The sequence below is a fragment of the Monodelphis domestica genome, chromosome 2 (assembly GCF_027887165.1).
Source record: "Monodelphis domestica isolate mMonDom1 chromosome 2, mMonDom1.pri, whole genome shotgun sequence".
NCBI lineage: Eukaryota > Metazoa > Chordata > Mammalia > Didelphimorphia > Didelphidae > Monodelphis > Monodelphis domestica.
Window position 1 is genome coordinate 312,793,204 of NC_077228.1, and position 25,785 is coordinate 312,818,988.

The 25,785-nt window shown below is 34.2% G+C and overlaps 1 long non-coding RNA gene across 1 annotated transcript; it reads left to right on the forward strand.

Moving 5' to 3' along the window:
- The first annotated feature begins 2,403 nt into the window (after positions 1-2,403).
- On the forward strand, positions 2,404-23,326 carry LOC103101798 (uncharacterized). The gene is made up of 3 exons (XR_008916583.1): positions 2,404-2,930; positions 18,583-18,640; positions 20,070-23,326. It is a non-coding gene; the product is annotated as an uncharacterized LOC103101798 (long non-coding RNA).
- Positions 23,327-25,785: the final 2,459 nt, after the last annotated feature.

The following is a 25,785-nucleotide window of genomic DNA, read 5'->3' on the forward strand; positions in this document are numbered from 1 at the left end:
GAGCATAGAGGGATGGGAATACATACACAAGGATAGGATTGCATAGTGGTGACAAATGTAAATATAGTGTTACAATGGATGCCTTAATAACAATAGTAAGAGACAGCAAAGATGAAAATAGAGGAGCCTTGAATACATCCTTAATTTCTCATTGCAGATCTATTTATACTTATTCCTTTATGTTTGAGTATTTACCCCCTTTATTCTTGCATTGACTGGAACACAAGTTACTCAGAAATATTCTTCATATGAAAAGAAAAAAAAAGCTGAGAATTCTCCTTGATAAAAGATAGGATAGGTCACAGGAGTCTTTACAACATTAATATAATTAAAGAATTATCATTTACACTTCATGGTTTCTTAATATTTTGTTTGTAATGATCTCTTCTGTGAACTCATGGTAATTATCTATATCAGTCAGTCATTCAAGAAACATTTATTAAGCATCTATTATGTACCAGCCATGATGCCAAGCTTTGGGGATACAAAAACAAAACAAACAAACAAACAAACAAAGGTAAAATGTAGTCCTTGCTGTCAAGGAGCTCACAATCTAATAGGGGAAGATTACATGCAAATAACTATGTACATGCAAGCTATGCACAGGGAGGAATGGGTGGTAATAAACAAAGAGAAGGCACTAAAAATAACAGTGATCAGGGGTGTCTAGAATAATGAAGGCCCTTTTAGGACAAAGAAGCATTTATATGTATGCCTGTGACACCAACTGGCTGAGTCACCTATTTCTTAATGAATAATCATGACTTGCTACTTCCTCCCAGAGCTTGGCTTTTAGTTACTTCAGAAGACCATTTCTCTTTCTTCCCCTTCATTCCTAACTCTGGAAAAACAAATAAAAAAACAAACAAATGAACCAAAAAAAAAACTTGTCCCAAAGGGATCCTCTTAATTTTCCATAGGGATGATTTTGACCCAAGCTAATGTTTATTTCATTCTTTTTTTCAAACAGATTTGATCTCTGAAGCTTTCAAATGAAAATTGCAATTTGAAAAGTGAAACAAGCGTCAAAGGAAATATACAGGGGGGAAAATCTCTCCTGGATGCCTGACTGAAATCACAACACTTTTTAGGTGACAGTGATGTGAAGGGCACATTTTAAAGATGAACAGATAATTTCTCAGTAATTTGAATAATGAAAGGAATATCTGATGAATAGGTGAGCACTTGCATTTTTTAAAACTTGCAGGCAGTCTCCTTTGCAATGCCCTTTGAAAATAACAAAATGTCAGGGCGTGACAGGTAATTTTAGCTGAGTTGGATAAGCAGGTTGTTTCTGATAAGAGGGTCAGTAGTGAAAGAGTTACCAGCCATAGCACTGAAGCACTGCTAATTAGGCTTACAAAAGAAGGATCTATTGACAGGTAGGAAGTCAGGGCTTCACTTGTTATTGTTTCCTCTGCCTAGCTGCTGACTCAGTAAGACAAATGAGTTTTATGGCATAAGTAGGAATTCAAGAGAAAATTTCTAAGGCTTTTGTCAGTGGCAAGATAAACAGTTTCTCCCTTTTCTCCCTTTTCTTCATCTCCCTTCTCCCCATCCTACTCTATATAGGGATGGGGAATATACATATTTAGAAAAGAGAGGATATTGATTACTATATTTAGATTTGCATAAAACCTTTGTCCAAATCATAATGTGACTTTTTTTATTTCTGTTCTCAATCTCATCTGTTACTTCTTTATAATTCTTTCACTATTGGTATAATTGCAAATGTCATGGACATAGTACTTTGGGATTTATAATCTGCAAGGTAAGTAATGGAAGTCATATTATCATTTTACAGATAATGAAACTGAGGCTTAGAGAAGTTATGGGTTCTGCACATGAATATACATCTAGTAAGTATATTAATCTATCAGACATTCATTTAAGTTAGGGCTTCTAATTTAACTATATATATATTTTTTTTCTTTGTAGAGTGAAAAAGGACAAATGATTATCTGAATAAGTACCAAGAACTCCATAATTCATAAGTAATGAGCCCCAAGGGTTGGGTCCCAGGATATTAGGAATGAAAGAGAAAGGAAGGAGAAGGGAAAGTAGATTTGGAATGCTTCATAACTTAATAGCAAAAAAATAAGCGTGATAGGAATAGTAATTAAGGCTGTGATTTCACTGGTACACAGAACTGCTAGGTGAGGAAACTCCATTTGCTAGCTCAAGTCAGTACCATCTCTCCACTTTCAAACTCAGAAAGAAAAGGCTTCCTAAGAAATCCGGATTGACTTAAAAAACAACCCTCCCCCCCAAAAGCCCCTATAAATTAACATGATCTATTTTATATTATATTTCTATTCATTTTGGTACACATTTGTCAATTACATTTTGATCTGAGGTGGACTGAAATAGGAATTTAGCTAGCTTCTTGGGGACTGTGGACCCCAAATTGTATACCTCTGGCCTAGAGCACTGAGAGAAAGTGATATGTCCAACATCACGCAGGCATTATGTAGCAGAGGCAGAATTTGAATATAGGACCTACTGGCTTCAAAGCCAACTAACTGTCTTTTCACTATGCTACGTAGCCTCTCAGTAAATCATGATAGTTTGGATTTTTATAAGGAGACTTTAAGATATATTTCAACATAATATCTATCAATCGATTCTGTCTTCACAATAGTATTGTGTGAATTTTAAAAGTCTCCATCTTGGTCTAGCACCCAAAAATTGTGCACACCCAACTACACGGGCATGCGCTAGTCAATGGCAAATCAGAAATAACTAACCGCCCACCTGGGCTGTCCTAAGCCAAGCTAGAGCCAACCATTGGATTTGTGAGACACAGGAAGTGAGGTAGGGAACAGCCTCTGGAATTCGCGGACTTCCTGTGGAGAGAGCTAGAGGGGAGTTGGTGTTAGGAGCTTGGAGAGAGAGGACGCCCGCAGACAGCTTTCCTTCAGATCGGTCACGTGAGTTAAGGACTGATTCTTTCCACCTGGGCCTTTAGGCCTAAAGCTCCCTCTGCCTTGGTCAGAGGTTGAGTAGCCCCTTTCCCTTTTCTCTTCTCTCCTTCTCTCCCTCTCCTTTTCCCTACTCCCGTTGTGATTAAACCTCCATAAACTTCATTCTGACTTGAGTGTTCATTTTAGGAATTTCATTAGTAAATCCTTGGCGGCCATTGTTCAATATTACAGAAATCTTGTAGCCACATTTTAGCCATTACAATATCATAACCCTCTCACAGAGGCCTAAATTTCCCCATTACAATTGTCACATGAGAAAACTGAAATATGTTGTAAAGTGATAAAATTTGTCTAGTGATTGTGGGCCATGATCTTGGTTCTCCTTGCTATTTATTGTTTTCTTCTTTATTTTTACCAAAGACATGTGGGTATGGGTCACTATACTGGCTTGACTGGCTCCCACTGATATAGTTTATTTAATGAGAATAAAACACATTTGATTATGAGAACGAATTTGAAAACGGTAGGAGATGTCATCTTAGAATTTCTAATAGATAAAGAGAGGAATGCTAGGCATAGTCCCCTAGTCTTTAAGAGAGTAAATTTCAAAGTTCAAAGACAAGACATGTACCATCAATTGGTCTGGCATTTTAAAAAGGAATCTATCTCAGGGGGATCATAGGAGCTTAAAGATGAGTCTGGCTATGATATTGCCAAAGACTAAAAGGAAGTAAAGAAAAGAATGATTAAATAAATCAATATGGCTATAATCAAAACGAGAAACAACAAAATGTAGCAGAAAGAACACTAACTGTAGCAACCAGAGACATGGGTCCAAGTTCTGGGTCTATACACAGATATACTAGCATGGTAGTGAAAAATATGGAAGATTGATTCTCTTGCACAGATAATGGAGAGAAATTGTTTTATTTAGTTTATTACTTGGAGTGGGAAAAGATCTTAGAGACCAATGAGTTCAATCCCTTCATTTTGCAGAACAGCAATTAGATATAAACTTTATTGTTATTTGTCCTTCATTTTTGAAGAGGATCATTTTGACTTGTTATGAATTAGATTTAAGTTAGACAGAATTGCAGAAAGTCATCAGCCTCACTGTCCTTCCAGAGACATCAAAGTCCAGTGGTAGGAAAACTATCAGGATGAATGACTAACAATGGCCCCAAGTTGCACTAAATGATCTTGGCATTTTATTGTTTTAATTAATGTACTGCTCTGAGTGGTAAAGACATTTCAGGGATTATTCAGTTCAATCTGATCATTTTGCAAAAGAGGAAACAGACACAGACTTTCCTTTGATCAAATTACCAGTCATTATTATTTATTCCTTTCATTCTGCCCAGTAGCCTACAGTAAGTGGAGAACTGATGTGTCAGATATTGATGAGTTCTCTTGTTGTTCCAGATAATTACAGTATTTCTTTCTAGTTTAATGGAGTACTGTATTTGATCATAGCTCATGAGATCATAGATCCAAGACTCAAAGGGTTCTCATTTTTATGGTCTCTCATTTTTCTGGATGAGGAAACTGGAGCCCAGGGCAGTTAAGTCACTTGCAGGAGGTCAAAAAGGAAGTAAATGTCAATTGTTTGAATCCAAGATCTCTGACTCAAGGACAGTTATCCATCTACTATACTACAGTGATCCCCTGGGTTTAATTGTTGCTGCTCCTCCTCATTTTTATGCAATTTAACTGATTTTTCTTTCAGTTGGTGCTATGATTACACTGTCAGTCACTGACTAGCAGTCTACTTCACATTAATTGATCACTTGACATTTTTTCCCAGTATTTTCAACATAGGTCTTTCTGTGGCCTTTTTTTTGCTGGGACCCATTAGCTAGCTAATGGAGTCTACTCTTAATCTGTCAGGAATAATTTTAGACTATTATATAACTGTAACCAACCTCAGTAAGTCCTAAATTCTACTGGCTTCAACAATAATATCCCGAGCTGGTAGGTTGGTTCCAATAGAAATTTTATCACATTCCTCTGGCCCACACTTTCATAATAATCTGATTCTCTAGAGTCTTTTCCTATGTATTTTAAACCCATGGCCCATAAATTGAACCAGACCAAGATTAACCTGGTGACAAATAATCCAGTGGTTAAATAGAGCTAGGATCTCAGGGTATTCTTTCCTTTCTCTGGTAAATATCAGAACCTATTCATGTTCTCTTGTCTTTTGTGATTCTCTTTAAACCATTCAATCATTTAGTAAGAGACTACATTGTTCATATAATTCCATTAATCTTCCACAGTAGATCTATTTAGTATAATGAAGGATTCCCTTTGGCTCTTTTTAATATTTCATGGATACCTATGCTGCAATTAGGCTGTCTTACTCTTAGCCTTGCCATTTGTTATATAACAAATCAACCTTCATTTCTAGGATTAAATGTCATTGACATCTTTTTTGTTAATTATTGTGATATAAATCAATGTAAATAATATGATCATTATTGCTATTTGGGAGTGTGAACTTTTGAGACCTCTTGTTATACAATATTTGGCCCCAGTACAATACAAGGAGAATAGTGATGTTAAAACAATGGCATTCCAAAATAATGAATGACTGTGATTACTGAAAAAATTGCCTATTTTTCTAACATCACTCTAATCCTAAATGTGCCTCCCATGAAATTTTGACCCCAGCACATTGTACATAATGATTCTATAAGAATGAAAAAGATAGCTTACAAATTAGTTGCTTTGGTAGCTTTTTTTAATAATACTATCTCTTAACCTTTTCTTTTTTTCCCCTGTCTTTCTTTCTTTAAGGTATCTTGAAAATTGATCCCTGAATTAATTTAAATTTATCTCCTTAGGTAGAGATTTCTTCTCTATACATTTTTGATCCTGAATTATATTTTCCAAAATGACTTTTGCAGTCCTGTTTTGTGTCTTTAGTTGCTCTGAAGTTACCACATATCATAGTAAATGCTGCCTTAGGTTGAATGATGTTTTCTATTTAGTAGACGCGTTTTCTATTTTCTATACTTCTTTATGAATTCAAATTCTTGTTTTGTTGTCATTTCCTTACCTAGAACATAGGATACTGAAGCAGTAGAACTTAAACACAGTGGTTCCATTCATTACCTTTGACAGCAATAATTTATTACCCAAGAAATTCTAGTTTTTCTGTTCCATTTCACTTCTAATCCATTTCACCTTTTGTTTTTTCCCTTCTATTCCATTTACAAAGGCCTTGGAATGAATGATCTGGTTTGGCTGGGTCTCACACCAGCTCTACAAATCTCTTTCATCCCTAATTTCCTTTTACTGTTGTATGCAGTACTGTTCATAATCTGTACCCCACCCCTTGAAATGTTTTGTAAATGAGTTTATACTTTCAAGTTGTTTTCTCTTTAAATAGCAAATGGATTCTTTTGTCCTCATTCTAGTAACTGTTTTTCTACAAGTTAAAAAAACAGAAAGAAATGGCACATTTAAAGTAAACTGGTTACTTTTGTCCATTTTTCCTTTCTCTGAGAAAATAGTTTACTGGGCCAGGATGGTTGGGACTGATAAAATAACATGGAGTTTCACCTAATCTTTGTCTCCTCTTTTAATCTTGTAACAAGTTTTGCTCTAATTATCTGAAGTTACTATATATAAGGGCAGCTCAAGTCTGGTCTCGGACTTTATTCAACTCATATAATCAATACAAGCTTCTTTTGGGGCCAAAAAATTACCTCATTTTGTACGTTACTTCCTCAAAGCAAATGTAAATGTTCATCTTTCCTCACTACATATAGTTTGCATTTGTGTGAAACTCTTGAATTAATGCTATATAATATAGCTAGACCATGATTAGTGTGAAAATAAATAATTCCATGAAATAATCACAGGTTTTAAATTTGCACTGTTAAAAGTTATAATTATATTCAATTTGGTAACCAGTTCTAACCCAATGGAAATATGCAGTGCAAATTCAAATAATGTCACCATTTCATGGGACTCATTATTTACGATAATCTGCTAAAATCTTTGAGGATAGGAATTGCTTTATGTTGTGTTTGTATCACAAGTTTTTAGAAGATATTGAGTGCATAGTAAAGACTGAGTGTGTATATCTGTGTATATGTATGTTCATTAACAATGCTTAATTTTTTAAAAATTAAATTAAATTAAATTATATTTAATTTTTAAAAATTACAAAATTATTTTCAAACATTATCTAATTTGATTTTCACACAGGTATTAAGTAGCAATGGTGGGAGATTAATGCCAAAGAAATTAGGATCATTGAAAGGACCTTAGGGGTCCTCTAGTCCAATCCTCTCATTGTACAGACATGGAACAGTTCAAGAAAGAAGAAATGACTTGCCTGAGGTGACCTAGGCAGTAAGCAGCAGAGTTAAGATTTGAACCTATCACTTCAGTCCGAGTTTGATGTTATTTCCACTGTTCTGAGCTATCTTTTTTTTTGACATTTTTTTGAATTTGGTCAATTTCAAACATTATTCCTTGGTTACAAAAATCATTTTCTATTCCTCCCTTCCCTCCCCCAACCTCTCCAATAGCCAACATGCAATTCCAATGGATATTACATGTGTCCTTGATCAGAACCCATTTCCATGTTGTTGGTATTTGCACTAGGATGTTCATTCAGAGTCTACATCCCCAATCACATCCCTGTGGACCCAATCAAGCAGTTGTTTTTCTTCTGTGTTTCAACTCCCATTGTTTTTCTTCTGAATGTGGATAGTGTTTTTCTCCTATATCCCTCTGGGTTGTTCAGGATCACTGCATTACCATTATGGAGAAATCCATTATATTTGATTGTACCACAGTGTATCAGTCTCTGTGTACAATGTTCTCCTGGTTCTGATCCTTTCACTCTGAATCAATTCCTGGAGGTCGTTCCAGTCCCCATGGAGTTCCTCCACTTTATTATTCCTTTTGGCACAATAGTATTCCATCACCAACATATACCACAATTTGTTCACCATTCCCCAATTGAAGGGCATCCCCTCATTTTCCAATTTTTTCCTTATTATCTCTTTTGGGTACAAACTCAGCAATGCTATGGCTAGATCAAAGGACAGACAGTCTTTTATCGCCCTTTGGGCATAGCTCCAAATTGCCCTCCAGAATGATTAGATCAATTCACAACTCAACCAACAATGAATTAGTGTCCCAACTTTGCCACATCCCCTCCAGCATTCATTACTTTCCTTTGCTGTCATGTTAGCCATCTGCTATGTGTGAGGTGGTAACTCAGAGTTGTTTTGTCTCTCTGATTATCAGAGATTTAGAAAACTTTCATATGCTTATTAATAGTTTTGATTTCTTTGACTGAAAATTTCCTATTAATGTCCCTTGCCCAATTATCAATTGGAGAATGACTTGATTTTTTTATACAATTGGTTTAGTTCATTATAAATTTGAACAATTAGACTTTTGTCAGAGGTTTTTCTTATGGAGATTGTTTCCCAGTTTGTTATTTCCTTTCTGATATTGGTTACATTGATTTTGTTTGTAGAAAAACTTTTAAATTTGATGTAGCCAAAATTATTTATTTTACATTTTGTGACCCTTTCTAAGTCTTGCTTGGTTTGAGAATCTCTCCTTTCCCAAAGATTTGACATGTATACTATTCTGGGTTAACCTAATTTACTTATAGTTTTCTTCTTTATGTTCAAGTCATTCACCTATTCTGAGTTTAACTTGGTATAGGGTGTGAGGTGTTGATCCAAACCTAATCTCTCCCACACGGTTTTCCAATTTTCCCATTTTCCCAGCAGATTTTTTTTGAATACTGGATTTTTGTCCCAAAAGCTGGGATCTTTGGGCTTGTCATAGGCTGTTTTCTTGGGGTCACTTACTCCAAGTCTGTTCCACTGATCCTCCTTTCTGTCTCTTAGCCAGTAACAAATTGTTTTGATGACCACTGCTTTATAGTGTAGTTTGAGATCTGCCATTGAAAGGCCTCCTTCCTTTCCTTTTTTTTTCATTATTTCCCTGGATATCCTTGATCTTTTGTTCTTCCAAATGAACTTTGCTATGGTTTTTTCTAATTCAGTTAAAAAGTTTTTTTGGAAATTCCATTGGTATGGCACTAAATAAATAGATAAGTTTGGGTAGGATGGTCATTTTTATTATGCTAGCTCATCTTACCCATTGTTTTTCCAATTGCTCAGATCTAGTTTTATTTGTGTGGAAAGTGTTTAGTAATTTTGTTCATATAGTTCCTGTGTTTTCCTCAGCAGATAGATTCTTAAGTATTTTATATTGTCTAAGGTGATTTTGAATGGAATTTCTCTTTCTAATTCTTGCTGCTGAGATGTATTGGAGATATATAGAAATGCTGAAGACTTATGTGGCTTTATTTTGTATCCTGCAACATTGCTAAAGTTGTTGATTATTTCGACTAGCTTTTTAGTTGATTCTCTGGGATTCTTTAAGTAGCCCTTAATGCCCCAATCTTTTCCTATGAGTGATTCTTCTAATTATTATAATAATGAATACAATTTTTGAGGGTTACAAATAACATTTTCCCTATATATAATTTGATCTAATTGTATATCCCTTAAAGAAGAGAGTTTGAATTAAATTTTTTTTCTCCTTTTCCCTCTCTTTCATACTTACCTTTTCTTATTTCTCTTGATCTTTTGTTTGGATATCAAACTTTCCACTTAGTTCTGGTCTTTTCTTTATAAATACTTGGAAATATTCAATTTTGTTGATTGTCCATACTTTCCCCTGGAAGTATGTAGTCAGTTTTGATGGATAGGTGTTTCTTGATTGAAGACCCAGTTCTGTTACCTTTCTGAATATATTCCAGGCCTTGTGGTCCTTTATTGTGTGGAAGCTTCCAGGTTTTGTGTGATTCTGTTTGGTGCTCCTTGGTATCTGAATTGTCTCTTTTTGACTTCTTGTAGAATTTTCTCCTTAGCTTGAAAGCTTTGGAATTTGGCAATTTTATTTCTGGGAGTTGGCTTTTGGAGATTTAGTGTAGAGGGTGTTCTATGAACTATTTCAATGTCTATTTTGCCCCCTTATTCAAAAATATCAGGGCAGTTTTCTTGGATGGTTTCTTGTATTATGATGTCAAGATTTCTGGCTTTTTAGGTAGACCAATGATTCTCAAATTGTCTCTCCTTCCTGTTTTCCTGATCTTTCACTGTGTCAGTGAGATATTTCATGTTTTCTTCTAATTTGTCAGTCTTTTGACTTTGCTTCATTAATTCTTGCCTTTTTGCAAGATCATTGTCTTCCAGTTGCCTAATTCTGGTCTTTAAAGACTGGTTTTCCTTTCAGTTTGTTCTATCCTGCTTTTTGTGGCTTCCAGCTGTTCCTCTATTTGAGAGTTCTTGTCCCTTAGACTATTGTTTTCTCTTTGAATTACTTCCCACTTTTATTGTCATATTTTGCCATATTTTTTAATAAGCTCCAATTTGAATTATTCCAATTTGAATTACGGATAATTTCCATTTTTTTTTAAAGTTTTGATTTTGTTTGAGTTTCTTCCTTTCCTCTGTAGCCTGGGTTTTCCCTCCATAAAAGTTTCCAGGGTCAATGCCTTCTTTCTGTTTTTCTTGGAGGGGTTTGTTAGTCTTGGGCACAGTTAGCCATTCCTATGTTTGTTTTTCCTTCCCTTTTTAGTCAGAAATCTGAGTGAGATAGGCAGGTTCTCTGTTTATGGAATTAAGGAGCAAGGCTTTTGCCTGAGGGGAGCTCTTGAATGTCTGCAGCCTTGGCTGTTTGCAAGAGCGCCCACTGCCTGTGCTCCCCAGTGTGCAGGGGTTTCCTGTGTAACTGCTCTCAGGGGTAGGTTCCCAGCTGTCCTAGTCAGCTCCCAAGGGCCTAGAAGTGCCCCTTGCTCACTCGAGAGGTGTCCCTCCCTCACTCGCTGATTCTGGTGAATGCTGGCTCTGACTCTGGCTCCGTAGGTGGGGTGGGGGAGGGTAGATCAGCTCATGTTTGGGTGGGATCATTTTTACCCTCTTATGGTGTGAAAATGCTCAAACCCCACATACATTCAATGCTGCGCCCTACTGTTGAGTCCCTCCGTTCTTTCAAAAATGGCTTATGTTCCCTTGAGGTAGTCTATTTCATTGGGAACTGGGGAGAGTTAGAGTCCCATGTCTAGACTGCTGCCATGCTTACCCGGAAGTTCCACTCTGCTTAATTTTTGGCTTCTAAGAGGGCATTCTTTCTACAGGGCAGAAGATTTGGTAAAGAAGTATTTTCAGTAAAGCAGAGTTTCTGAGCTTAAGCTATTTATAAATAAAATTTAACTGTGCATTTTTAAATAATAATTTTTTATTTTTTCCAGATTACATTTATATAATTTTTAATATTAATTTTCCAGTATTTTGCAATCCATATTCTTTCTCACTTCCACTCTTTATCTCTTTCCAAGAAGACAGGTAATATGGTATGTTTTACATATGTATAATATAAGACAAATTTCCATGTCTATCATGTAAAAGAAGATGCATAATTCTTACGTTAGGAAAAAAAATTCATAGAAGAAATGAAGAATGCTATGTTTCAATTTTCATTTCATTCAGATTCCATATATTCCTTTTATGGTAGTGGACATCCTTTTTTTTTTGTCATGAGTTTCTTGGAGTTATACTGGATCCTTGCTTTGTTGATACTAGGTAAGTCATTCACTTACATACATTATTTTTGTTACTGTGTACAACATTCCCCTGATTCTGCTCACTTCACTTTGAATCACTTAATATTTTGTCCCTTATTGTTGTTGTTGTTGTTTTGTTTTGTTTTGTGTGATCTTCATGTTTTCATTTCCTACAGCACATTAGTATTCTATTACAATCATATCCTCAACTTGTTCATTCATTTCCTAACTTACAGACATCCTTTCAGTTTCTAGTTCATTGTGTGAAAAGGAATTTTTTTTTATTTTAATCAATCTAGTATTTGGAGTGCTCCACTCTTTTAACTTAATCAGTCAGGAACTTGCTGTAATAAAGCTACTAGAGCTACTAACAGCCTTTTGACTTAAGAGTTAATTATTATAAACAGTGACCACAACAGTTGTTTTAATTCTTATATTTGTTAAATCATTTTAATTATTACAATTGCTACCACAAAAAGAGTTGTTACATTTTTGTACAGTTAGGTTTCTCTCCCCTCTCTTTAACTCTTAGGGATACAGACCTAGTAGCAGCATTTTGAATCAGAGGATATGCACAATTTAATGGTCATTTGGACATGGTTCCAGATTGCCATCCAGAATGGTTGAATCAAATCATAGCTCTACCAACAGTGTATTAAGTTTTCCAATTTTTCCACATCCCTCCAACCTTTATCATCTTCCTTTTTTTTGTCATGTTAGCCAGTTGATGTATAAGAAGTGATATGAGAAGTATTTGTTTTAATTTTCATTTCTCTAATCAATACTGATTTGGAAAATTTTTCATATGATGAAAGATAGTTTTAATTTTATCATCTAAAAATTGCCCATTCACATCTTTTGAACATTGTCAATTTGGAAATGCTTTGTATGCTTATAGAATTGACTCAGTTCTCAATATATTTTAGGAAATTAAGTCTTTGTCAGAGAGACTTGCTATAAAGATTTTTTCTCACTTGTTATTTGCCTTTTAATCTTGGTTGCATTACTTTTGTTTGTGCAGAAACTTTTTTTTAATTTAATGTAATCAAATTTACCTATTTTATATCTCATAATGTTCTCTATGTCTTCTTTTGACCTAAATTCTTCCCATATCCATATATCTGACAGGTAAACTATTTTATCTTACCTTAATTTATTTATGGTATCAGCTCTTATTTCTAAATCATGTACCCATTTTGACTCTAACATGGTATGTGGTATGAAATCTTGGTCTGCCTAATTTCTGCCACAGTCTTTTCTAGTTTTCACATCAGTTTTTTGTCAAGTAATGAGATTTTCTTTCAAAAGCTTTGATCTTTGGCTTTGTCAAACCCTAGGTTATGATAGTGATTTATCATTATGTATTGAGTGCCTAGTCAGTACAAGATTATTTTGATTGTTGCCACTTGAAAAATAGTTTGAGATCCTATATAGCAAAGGTCCACTCCTTCATATTTTTTGTTAATTCCCTTTATGTACTAGTTCTTTTGATCTACCAGATGAATTTTGTTCTAATTTCTTCTAGTACTTTGAGATGATTTTTGGGTAGATTGATTGGTATGGCACTAAATAAATTAATTTAGGAAAAATTGTGTTTTTTTGTTATATTGGCTTAAAGTAAAGATAAATTGTATTCTTTCAATTGTTTAGATCTGGCTTATTTGTGTGAATAATTGTGCTTTTTAAAATTCACATTCTATTTATCATTTCTGCATATATGGTAAATTGTCTTAAAATCTCTCTAAGTTTCAGTTTATTCAATTATACAATGAAGGGTTGAATTAGATAGATATTAATGTCTCTTCCAGCACTAAAACTAGGAATTTCTCACATAGCTATTTGGCACAGTTGATATGAGTGGATTTGAGACTGGAGTCAGAAATATCTGAGTTTAGATTCAGTATCAAACAGTATGCATGTGACTGTTTTCAAGCTATGTAATCTGCCTGCCTCAGTTTCCTCAACTGTAAGGATGAAAATCATACCTACCTCTTAGGATTATTGTGGAAGATCAAATAATATATATTTAAAATATTTAGTATAATATCTGGGATATAGTAGGTACTTAATCTATTCTTATTACCTCCTTCACTTTTGAAGATATACAAATATCACATAAGGAGGACATTATATAGAACATGCTGAAGATTCTTTGGGAGATATAAGGATTCATCTGATTACACTAGGGGAAAGGGTCAACAATCTACCATATTGTCTAATGATAGGAGTCTGTAGTCCTAGTTCATTTAAGAGGTCATCCTTGTCTTTTATGACAACAATTTTATCTTTTATAAAATGATGATTATACTTTAACTAGAGATAGCTCTACTTAAACTACTTATGGTATGATAGATGGAGTGCTAGATTTAAAGTTGGGAAGACAAGTTCAAATCCTTACTTTGGTTCTTATGAAATCATTTGACCTTTGACAAATTTCTTAATGTCTCTTAACCTCAGTTTCCTTTTCTCTAAGAAAAGTAATAATAATACCTGTAGTGTCTACTTAACATAATTGTTGAGAAACAAATGCAAAAACTCATTTATTTATTCAATGTGCACTATAAAGCTATGACTTTAGCTGTTTTAATAAGCCATATACAAATCAGTTATTACTATAATCTACTTTATAGAATAAAATACTCTGTAAATCCTAAAACCCTGAATAAATTCTAGTTATTATTAACAGGGAGCTCATTGCTTACTTTGGATTCAAAAGACCTGTACCAAAGAGGCCTGGCTGAGATTTTAAGAAAGAAATACACATGCTTTCCAAGAAGATTTTCAAAAAGATACCACATTTTCACTGTCATAGAATTGACTGAGGTGGAAAGAAAAGAAAATCTTTGTGATATTCTTTAACAATTATTTATAAAAAAAGATTCATAAAAAATCAATTTGAAAGATTCTCTTCAATCTCATATACATATAATGATGATAGTAGAGTTCATATTATATGAAACCACACAAACAACCTTGCTCAATTACACTCTACTCTAATCAATATTAAATGAATCAGCATAGGGATAGAGATAAAGACCTGGTATCAGTCAGGAAGACCTGGGTTCATGTGTCAATCTTATAACATATTGGTTGTGCAACTTTGATCACATCATTTAACCTTTGGACAACTTTATGTTATTCTCTAAAACTCCAATTTTGTAAAAATGTGTAGAACTGCATTAATCAAAGGAGTCTTTTCATTCAGTTAGAAGTTGTGTTTTTTTAAAGCTAAATATAAAACAAGAAGTTATATTTTCATCAAAACTATTGAGAGGTAGTATGATTCAGTGGAAAGCACTAGGCCCCAAGGTATCAAAAGACCTAATTTTCAGACTGACCTTTGAAATTTACTTCCTGTGAAACTTGGGCAAGTCACTTAACCATCTCATCTGTCAAATTAATTTTGCATGAAGGCATTAAACATTTACTATGCACTAAGCACTATGCTAAGTGCTAGGGATTTAAAGATAGGTAACAAACAGTCTCTACTCTCAAGGAACTCAGAGTCTAATGGGAGAAGATTAACATAAAAAAAAAAAACTTTGTACAAAGAAGACATAAATGAGATAGAATAGTGAACAGGGGAATTGTCTCAGAGAGAAGACATTAAAATCAGGAAAGATTTCTTCCAGCCAAGAACTTAAAGGGAGCCAAAGAAGCCAGAGAAGAGGAGAGAAAAAGCTCTGGGCAGGGAGCATGGATCATGAAATTCACTGAAATTGAATTTTTACCTCTAAAAGAAGATGGTCGCATTAAATGCAACTCTGAGATTCTTCTAGTTCTAGATCTATGATCTCATGGGCAAACAGAACTCAGATTCCCCATAAGGCTCTTTAAATAATGCTATTTACAGATGACTCCATTGGTTGCATGAGCCCTAAAGCTAAATATATTATATTATTTTTCAATTACATAATATCTAAGATTATCTTGGGATGAATTAGCAGAAATATATTGAGAGTTGTTAGAGGTTTCTCAATTGAGTCCATGTTGGATGTTAGCATGAAATGAGGCATTCATAAGACACTGAATATTTAACAAAAAGGAAGTTTATATTGTCATAGCCCAGAATGTGTGTACAACAAGGACATAGTGGCAATTATATTCAAATCAAGTCAAGGCAATTATATTTAAGTCTTATCAGCAGGCCAGAAGGACATGGCAACTTGAATGGTTTAGTACCTTCCAAGTCTGTTAGATCTAAATTCCACATGGCTGGATCTTCTTATGCCCTTGGCTCAACAGAAGGTAATATCAGGCAAGATGGGGACAGCTTTGTATCCTTTTTGAGGAAAGCTCATCCCTGTTGCAGGAGGGAAGAAAGATGGGCCTGTGTCTATCTCTTGGGGGAACTGCTGAGGGGGAAGTGACCAAGTGAAGTATGGGCCACTCAGTTCCAAGAACAGGTTCATCCATTTAGGGAAAGCTAATCTCTCCTATAGAATAATATGAGAAGATGTGGGTCTAACCAATGTTGTGGGAAATGTCGATAAATCCTGTGACAAAAATGAGGAAGGTGATTTTTTCCCCAATGGGTTCATCTCAGATTACATCTGGTTTAATTAAGTAACATATATCATAATTGAAAATTGTCTATATGAGAGTGAAAGGAATGGAAAAAAAAAGATTAGAGACCATGTTACATAATATGTATGAACTCATTGAAGAAATGGGATATTTCAGCTGAAGAAGAGAAAAATTTATTAGCAAGGTACTTGATAACTTCATTTACTGAAGATTTGTCATACAGCATATTAACACTTGTTTTACTTCACTCCTAGAAAGAAGCAGAATCAATGAATAGGATACTGAACAGGATTTCAGTTCAATGAGGGAAACTTTCTAAAAGTATTGATTATGAAAATGGAATGGACTGACCCAAATGTGTAGTAAGACCACAGTCATTCAGTGGTTTCAAGAGATTATGTTTATACTCTTTCACTTGATGACCTCCTCAACTCCCCTGGGTTTAATTATTACCTATATGCATATGACATTCAGATTAATATACCTAATCAGCAACTGAATGGCTTAGAGAAATTTCAAGGAACAAGGGAAAAAAAAACTTAAGTGTTTTAGCTAGAATAATATGACCAGAAGGGGACTGGATAATGATAATAATAATAATGATAATAATAATAATAATAAATAATAACAGTAACAACATTTACATAGTACCTACAATATGCTATTTACTGTGCTAAGTACTTTATAAACATTATCTCATTTTATTTTCACGAAAATTGAGGAAACTGAGGAAAACATAGATGAGGTGACTTGCCCAAGTTTTCACAACTAGTAAGTAATTTCAGAGACAGGATTTGAACTTAGTGCTTTTTATCTCCACAGTCAATTCTCCATCTACAATGTCAAGGTTTTTCTAATCCTGTTCTAATATTCAGCTGTTAGAATACTCTCTCCTCAAACCAAATTGCATTTAATTTCTATATGTCAAACATATAGTAATGTCTGTGTATGGTGTCTCTCCCTTTAGAATGCAAACTGCTTTACATTAAGGGCTGTTTCAGTTTTGTCTTTTTATCCCTAACACTTAGCATAGTGTCCAGTTCACATAGTAAACACTTAATAAATACATACTGATAGAAATCACTAAATCAAAAGAAGATAATCCACAATAATTTCACAAGCCACCTAGTATTCCATTTTACTGATTAATCCTCTCAACTAGTGAACATAAAATTCTACTTTCAGAACAGAAACATCTAAGACCAAAGTTGATCCATTAAACATAAGACCAGGTTCTGTTGTCTGTTTTAAATAATAAGCTAAAGCAGTAGGAAAAAGGAGTGGAGTAAAATGAGAGAAACTGAAAGAAGTTGATGTGGGCCCAGGGGCCTCCTTCTGTTCTTTTCCATGCACTGCTTTAGATTTGTTTTTAAATGGTACCTTCAAGCCATATTCTATACATCAAACAAATAAACAAAAAGACAAAGTTTTTAAACAATCTTTACTGTAGAATTCTTAGAAGCATTTTTATGGCCCTGAATCAATCTCTGCCTTTGTCCCTGTTTCTGTTTCTGTTTCAGAATATATGCACTTAGCTATATATGTATACATACATGCACATGAATGAAACATAGTTTCTAAAATGATTTTTATTAGCTTAAGCCGACTTCTGATTTTTTACTCATTAAGCTATGGACAAAAACATTCAATGAAATAGGACTGGAAAGCAAATGCTTAGGGTGATCTAGAAGAAATTTCACATAAATTTAGTGTGATTCCTCTTTATATACACAAAGAGAATGGTATGAAGTCAGCAAATCTTATTTTATTCATGATATTATGCAAGGAGAAAACAGCTTGAAGGCTAAAAGAAAGATTAAAAAAAGAAAACTGATATTCTTTTGTGTTTGTTTCTGAGGATCTTAATGGAACATTTTATACCTATGTTTCCAATAGGAGAGGCTTCACCTTCATAAATATTTATGTTTAGAGGCAGAGATGAAGGATCAAATAGAGGATACAAACAGAAAATAGGAAGTTTAGAATGATTTCTTGCTTAAAAATGAGACAATTTCCATTAAAGCCAATATATTCATTCTACCAATGAATTACTGGTGAAGACACCAATACATTTGGGAAGGTCTGGCAAGAATGTTGACAGATGCACATGAGTAAGACTTGATTACAATCTCTTTATGTTATGTTATACAATAATGTAAATAATACCAACACAGTGAAACCTCAGTATAACTAATGTCTTCTAAGGTCAAAAAACTTCATTAATTAAACTAATGGAGTGATCCTGTTGTTTTGCTTTAAGAAATTATTTTGAATGTCATATAACATAGATGTTAGATAATAGGATCAAAGATCTATAGCTAGCAGGGAATCCCAGAAAGGGAAGGGAATGGAAATAATCAGTATAATGTCACAGAAAAAAAAATAATGACACTAGAATTAGGTCAGAGGACCTGGGTACAAATTCTGCTTTAAGGAATTACTACTTATGTCAATTGGATAAGTTCCTTACCCTGCTTGGATTTTAACTTATTTTTATTTTATTTTATTTTTTTATTTTAGATCAGATATTATTCGAGTTCCCTTCTCTATGACCATCTGTACTGTACTAAGATGGAAGGTAAGGATTAAAAAAAAAAAAGAATTATGACATAGAGAGCTGATCTCAGAAGCAGAAAAAACCTGGATTTGGCTGCCACCTCTGGCCATATTTTGCCTTTGTAGTCCAATGCAAGACATTTAACTTCTCAATGTTCTAGGAAATTCTCTAACACTCTCATTGCAGAGAAGGTTCTGGCCTACACTAATAGAGGGATTTCTTCATTTTTCACTTTATTATACCAGTGAAATCACAGATCTCATTCTTACTCCCAATATTTGTAAGATATTTTGTTGCTTTCTGGGGATATGAAATAAACAAACAAATAAATGAACAAGCAAACAAATAAATAAATAATAGAAACAGTTCTTGCCATGAATAATTATATCTATGAGTCTTATACTTTTTCTGAGTTAAAAAGGAAATGCTTCTCAGATTAATGGGTAACACTAACACTTTTTAAACACCCTGTTAAGTCTGGCTGTTAGTTGAAAGAGTTTATAAATGGGGCATTAACTAAGAAAGAATGATTCACATTGCTGGAGAGTGATGAGGATCAATAGCCAGCAATTGAGCTTTATATGGTCCAGATGTTCCTGAGTGAACCAATGATATAGAATCCTAAAGCCCAAAGCTATGAATTATTCCTAACACATGATTTTCTTCATGTATTTTCTGTATGTGCCCATATTACTGTGGTTGCATACTTTCCCACATGGATACTAGTAGGAGAATGTGATAATGTTGATTTATGGTTTCTTATATATTTGTTGTTTATGGAGTTACTTTAACATATACCTACCTATGACATTATTTATTATGATTACTATTAATTTCATCTCCCTAAGGAAATGGCCATGTTTAAGATCTAAGAGGATCATTATTATAAATGTCTAGTTAATATGCCAATGGGAATGCCAATGGGGTGCAGAGGATAGTGTGCCAGGACTAGTCAAGAAGGTTAGTCTTTCTGAATTCATATCTGGCCTTATATACTTCCTGGCTGTGTGAACCTGGTCAAGTTCCTTAACCATGTTTGCCTCAATTTCCTTACCTATAAAATGAGTTGGAGAAGGAAATGCTAAACCTCTCTGGTATCTCTGGCAAGAAGAACCCAGATCAGCTTAGATGTGACTGAAATGACTGACCACAAAAGTTATATAAATAGAAATGTATCAGTGGAGGCTAAAGAAGAAGAATAGTGATTAGGGAAGGTTTATTTCCCCTTGAGTGTTAAAGACAGGTCCTTAAGAAAGTCTGAATAGAAGTTGGTGGGGTGGTCTTTCTCTGGGTAATTGGATCTGTCAACATGAGGACAGAATGGAGTGAGCTTTCCCAGAGAGTAAGTAAGGGTTCTCTCGGTGAGAGTTGTGAGATCCCTCTAGAATACAGAAGACACATTCCATCTGCATCTCACAAACATGGCAAATAATCTGTATTTCTCTTTCAGCAATAATACAATCCTGCAGTGCTAACTTGCCACAGGAAGTGTCCTCTCTCAATGGAAGTTTAAAGGAAACGGTGCCCCTTTTACTTGGAAAGAATTTATCTTTATTTTCTACCTCACTGTTCTGTTTAACTGAAAGGTTTTTGTTTTTGAATGCTTATATCCTCTGGCTTGCAATTTAGGTAGTTAGGTGAATAATATTTGAATCCTCTATGCTTCTATTTCTTTTTGAACTTTAAATGCCAATTAATTTCATAATGAAGCCCAAGAAATATAATACTGTCTTAAACTTACAGGAGCTAAGCCATACATTATTACATCAAGAGCTCCCAGAATGACTCCTTCAATGATTAATTTCATTTTTAATACTTTGATTAAACTCAAGAGTATTCAAAGTTCAGAAAATTAAGATGATACCTGATCTTTGGTATAAAATCAGATCCAGGCTATAGAAGATTAAAGTGAATTTCAGTAATATTTAAATATTAGCAGAAAGTAAAGTCCCACTACGAAGTGATTATTCCTATTGAATATTTTTATTCTTCTGTTTGTTTTCTTTTCTCTTGAAGGAGAAAATAATTCCCAACCCTATGGGAAATGATTTATCTTTCTGAGTGAATAAAACCTCTTAGTCTGAAACCCACTTCTTCACCATAGATGAATTTTTAAAGTCATAATGACCTGTATACCAGTTTTCTCTTCTGAACTGTCAGCTCCACTTTCTGAACAAATCATTAACCCCACATAGCTGTTGGAACAGTCTCGCCCTATCTTGGTAATTAGAGTTCTTCATTAACTTGCTCAACATTGGCCTTTATTATATGGTTTGATTCACTGGTTTTATTCAACTAACAAAATAAATGATGTGGTGTAGTTTGTTTATTTTTAACTTCTATAAAGCAAAATAAATAGTTCAAAGAATTTAGCTTAAATATTATATAAAGTATTTATGGTTTAGTCTCTAATTTAGACAATAGCAGGACCTTAGAAGAAAGAGTCCAATGAGCACATTTTGCAGATGGAAACAATGAGGCACAGGCTATCAACTATCTTGTTCATGGACATACAGAAAACAAATGGTAGACTCCAATTTTAAATCAAGTCCTTTAAAACTTACATTTTTTACCCCACTGTACCATGTTGCAATACAAGAAAAATAAGTCAGTGAACCTCATTTCCATGAAAAATAAAAGCTATTTGTTAAGCCATGCACAAAGCTTGCTTGACTAAATCATACTTTTTTTTTTTTTAAACTGATACCTTTGAGTGCAGCTAGGTGGCTCAGCAGGTTGAGATCCAAGCCTGAAGACAGGAAGGAGTTCCTGTGTTCAACTGTGACCTCAGACACTTCCTGGTTATGTAATGCTGGGCAAGTCACTTGACCCCTATTGCTTAGCCATTACCACTCTTCTAACTTGGGACCAATATACAGTATGGATCCTAAGAATATATTGATTCTAAGTCTGAAGGTAAGGCAAATCTTGTGACTGGCTGTGGGTGATACGTGTCACACAACTAGGAAGTATATAAGGTCACATTTGATTTCAGCACCTCCTAGCTGTTCCCCCTAAACCAGAGACTTTTGGGAAAAATTTTTCTCAGAGTCCTATCCTCATTTACTTTTCTAATATATGAAATCTGGTAGTTAGGTACATTACATGATTTTTTGCTGAAAGATCCTGTCCCCCAAGAGAATCTTTGTTCTTGCTTGAATTTACATTCCTGTATTACACAGCCAGAGAAAGATTTGCATTTTCCTTTGTAAAACATCTTGCCCTTTATTCTGAGGACTGAAGGGGAAGAAAGAAAAAAAAAGAAAAGATTGGTTCTAAACAAAGATCATCTTGCCCTTCACATTCAATTTGGAGTTTTCATTTCTTTGACCCTAAGACATACATTTTTTTTTCTATGAGTATTTTCTCTGAAAAGAAGAAGAAAAAGAAAAGAAAAGAAAATTATACCCTCCTACTCCCTGGCTTTTCCTTTTTATAAGAACCATAGCTTTATCTAAGATTTCCAACTTTCCTCAGTTCCTTACTCTCCTCCACAGAGTATGTGTATTCTAGGCACACTGCATCACCAGAGTTTGGCCACATGGTGGTCCTCCAAAAAAATCTGGTTTTTATTTATAATATTTTATCTTTCATCTCTCTGGTGCCTTTTCTCATTACACCTACTTAATTCTTTTTAGACTCAGCCTGTGTGGAGTGAGAAATTAGTGCATTAGTCTCATTATTAATAGTTATTAAAATCTCCAAGAAGTCAATAAAAGCTGTTCCCCCCCCCCCATCTCTATCCACCTCTCTTCAAGACAAAATTACCCCAACCAAATTCTTCTCAAAGTAGGACAAAAGCATTACAGCTTTAAGTGTTTGGAGTTCTGTCTTTGGAGTTTGTTTGAGAACCTGCCTTAGGGAGGTGTTCTAGGCTGATCTTGTCTTAGATCTTATAGTACTCAATGATCAAAGCTTAAATACCATTTTGTCTTAGAAGTCTCTCCCATTGTTGTCAGATCCAGTATCTGAAATGATCCTCACATCAACTCCTTCCAGATAATGTAGCCCAGAACTCCTCTCTACAACACTAAAGGCTATTAAACTGAATATTCCTTTCTTTATTTCTGGATTGAAAATCTTTGTCTCCAACTCTTTAAAATGTTAATTTGAAGGAAGGCTTGAATGTTTCAAATAACTATATTGAATTTTCCTAGAAATTGGAAGTGTCTATGTACACCTTGGGACATTGTAGCACGAACATTGTATTGGGTTCAGTCTCTTGTCAGTCTAAGGCATGACTGCACATCTCTGTCTCTCTCTCTCTGTAAATCAGGGGAACATTTGTCTGAGATCTATGATGTGAGATATTGCTCTACATCTCTCTCAATAAATACATTCCATTTTAGAAGGTTTTTCTTGGTCTTTTTTAATAGTAAAGAAGATATTTTCAAGGCCCCCTTAAAATTCTACTTCACACAAGCCCTTTATCAATGACCCAATGTTTTTCAATACCTATTGAAAATCTTTTTCTTTGCTAATGTCACTCAAATCTCTCTCTCCCTCTAATGCTTTTCTTCCTCCTGATTGTAATTAAAACACCATAAAAAGGTTGACTGATGACTTGAGTTTTCATTTAGGAATTACATAGCTGAATTCCTTGGCGACCTTAAATTAATATATATCAGTCTTTTAAAGTGATTTCCATATCACACCCCTCCATGTGCCCTTAATAATTTTTATTACCTTATATTCAGGAAAAGTTGCATTCATTATTTCTGCTTTTTTGAATTTGTTTGCAATGTTTTTATGCCCTAGTATATTGTTAATCTTTGTGAATGAATCATGTGCTGCTGAAAAGGTATATTCCTTTTTAGCCCTATTTATTTTTCTTCATATATCTATTAGCTCTACTTTTTCTCACATTTCATTCACATCTCTTATCTCATTCTTATTTATTTTTGGATTGATTTATCTAGATCTGATAGAGGAAGGTTCAAGTCTCCCACTAGTAAGGCTTTACTATCTATTTCCTCTTTAAGCTCCAATAGTTTCTCCTTTAAAAGTCTGGATGGTATACCATTTGGCGCATACATGTTCTGATAATTCTTCATTGTCTATACTACCTTTTATCAGGATGTAATTACCATCCATATCTCTTTTAATCAGATATATTTTTACTTTGGCTTTGTCAGATATCATGATCTCAACTCCTACCTTCTTTTTCTAAGTTGATGCACAATACATTTTGCTCCGTGTCTACCTGACTCATGTGTTTTTTCTTGTAAATAACATGAGTAAGGCACTTTATTAGTTTCTGAACATGATAATGAAATTGAAATCAGCAATTTCTGCCTTCAAGGAGTTTATACTCTTATTAGTAGTAGAAGATGACAAAGAGTAAATAAGTAATTATTTTGTTAAAGTTTACTTTAATTTTAATTAGAATTTTTTGACGATATATTTTGGTTATGACTGTAATTTTATTCTTCATTTTGCATTGTTTGTTGTCTCTTCTACAAGCATATACCCTCTTTGAGGGCACAGACTTTTTCAGTTTTGTCTCTGTATACCCAGCACAGTTGCTTGTCATGTAGAATGTGCTTAAAATAGTTGACTGCTTGGGCTTATTTTTTAGAAATATTGTATTTATGATGCAAAATTATTGAAAAAATATCTCCATAAAAAGGTTCAGAGGATGATATAGATGATAGATTAGGTACTTATATAATGTGTAATGTAGGCTTAAAAATCTCTTTTGTTTGAATCTCTTCTCATTGGGGGAAATTAAATATTCAGTGTTTTATGCTTGTGTGAAGGAAGGAGTAGGTGAGAGATTGGGAAAATAAAGTTCCTAGTTTTCTGGCTTCTAGCTTCAAGAGAAATGATACACATTTGCAAATTCTCTTTAACTCTCTGATGGAAGAGAAAGGCTTTTAGAAGAAGACTCTCTGTAGAGGACCTTAGAGCTTTATATCATATCCTTATCCCCTGGAGCAAGATAGTTCTGCTCCAGGAAGAAAAAAGAATCTCAGATCTTAACTAACTTCTTCCAGGAGTTTTTGTCTCCCTCCAATATGCTGAAAAGATTATGCAACTTCATGCCATTTCTGTTGAAGCCTTTGAATTTAAAATGACAGAAATACACTTGAAAAATAAATGCCAAATAATAAATCAGTTTGTAGCAATGATATTGAAATATATAGCGAGGTATTCCAAAATTGTGCAATGGAAATATTTGGATATAGTTAAGTTAGAAGACTTAAATTAAAATCCTATCATTTACTTTCTCTATGATCTTGGTCAGGTCAGTTAACATCTCTTAATTTTAGTTTCTGTATCTGTAAATGAATGGTTGGAATTGTTGACCAGTGGTGATCCTTTCAGATCTAAATTTATGGTAACATAAAAAAAGAAATCAGAAATCTTAAATTGATATTCTTGGCATTAGGGACCCTGCCTTCATTTTTATCAAAGCTATCCTTTTGTAAATATAAATTCTTAATCACTTTCTCTAATTTAACTGGGGAACTGGAGGTCCTTTTACCATAGAGATATGTAGGGTTTAAACAGCCCACAGTGAAAGGAAGTAGAAACCAGAGAGAGAGAGGAAGTAAAGTAAGAAGGGGATATAAAAGGTACCAGCATCAGTTGGTCAAGGGGGAGAGAGGTGAGTTGCTGACAGATGCTGGCAGTTGCAGAGAAGTTGGTTGCTGGAAGTGTGTTGGGTTGGTGGTTGTTGTTAAGTTGCTGCAATATAAAAGATGAGCCTGAGCTTACTGATACGACTTTAACTTTTAGAGCGTCTTTTTGGCTTTTGGGTTTTTGGCTTTTGGTTTGGGCTGTTAGGTTTTTTTCTTTCTTGAACTTTTTGGGAGGTGGTTGGTCTGCGTTGACAGACCTAATTGGGGTTGGATTAAACACTGATTCGGTTGGTTTTGATTGGTTGGATTGGGTTGGAACTTTGTGGGGTGGTTGTTATTAGTGGTAGTTATAGGCAGTTATAGGTAAATATAGGCAGTTTAGATAGTAGTTAAAGGAAGTTATAAGTAGTTATAGGAAAACTAGTATAGACATTAGGAAAATTTCTTTCTCTACCTCTTTCCTATATTCCCCTCCTTTACTATATTTATTTTGCTATATTTTTTACTATCTCTATTTTAATCAAACTAAATTGTTAATTGTTAAATATTGCTAGAACTTTTCTTTTCTCTGGATTAAAGGGA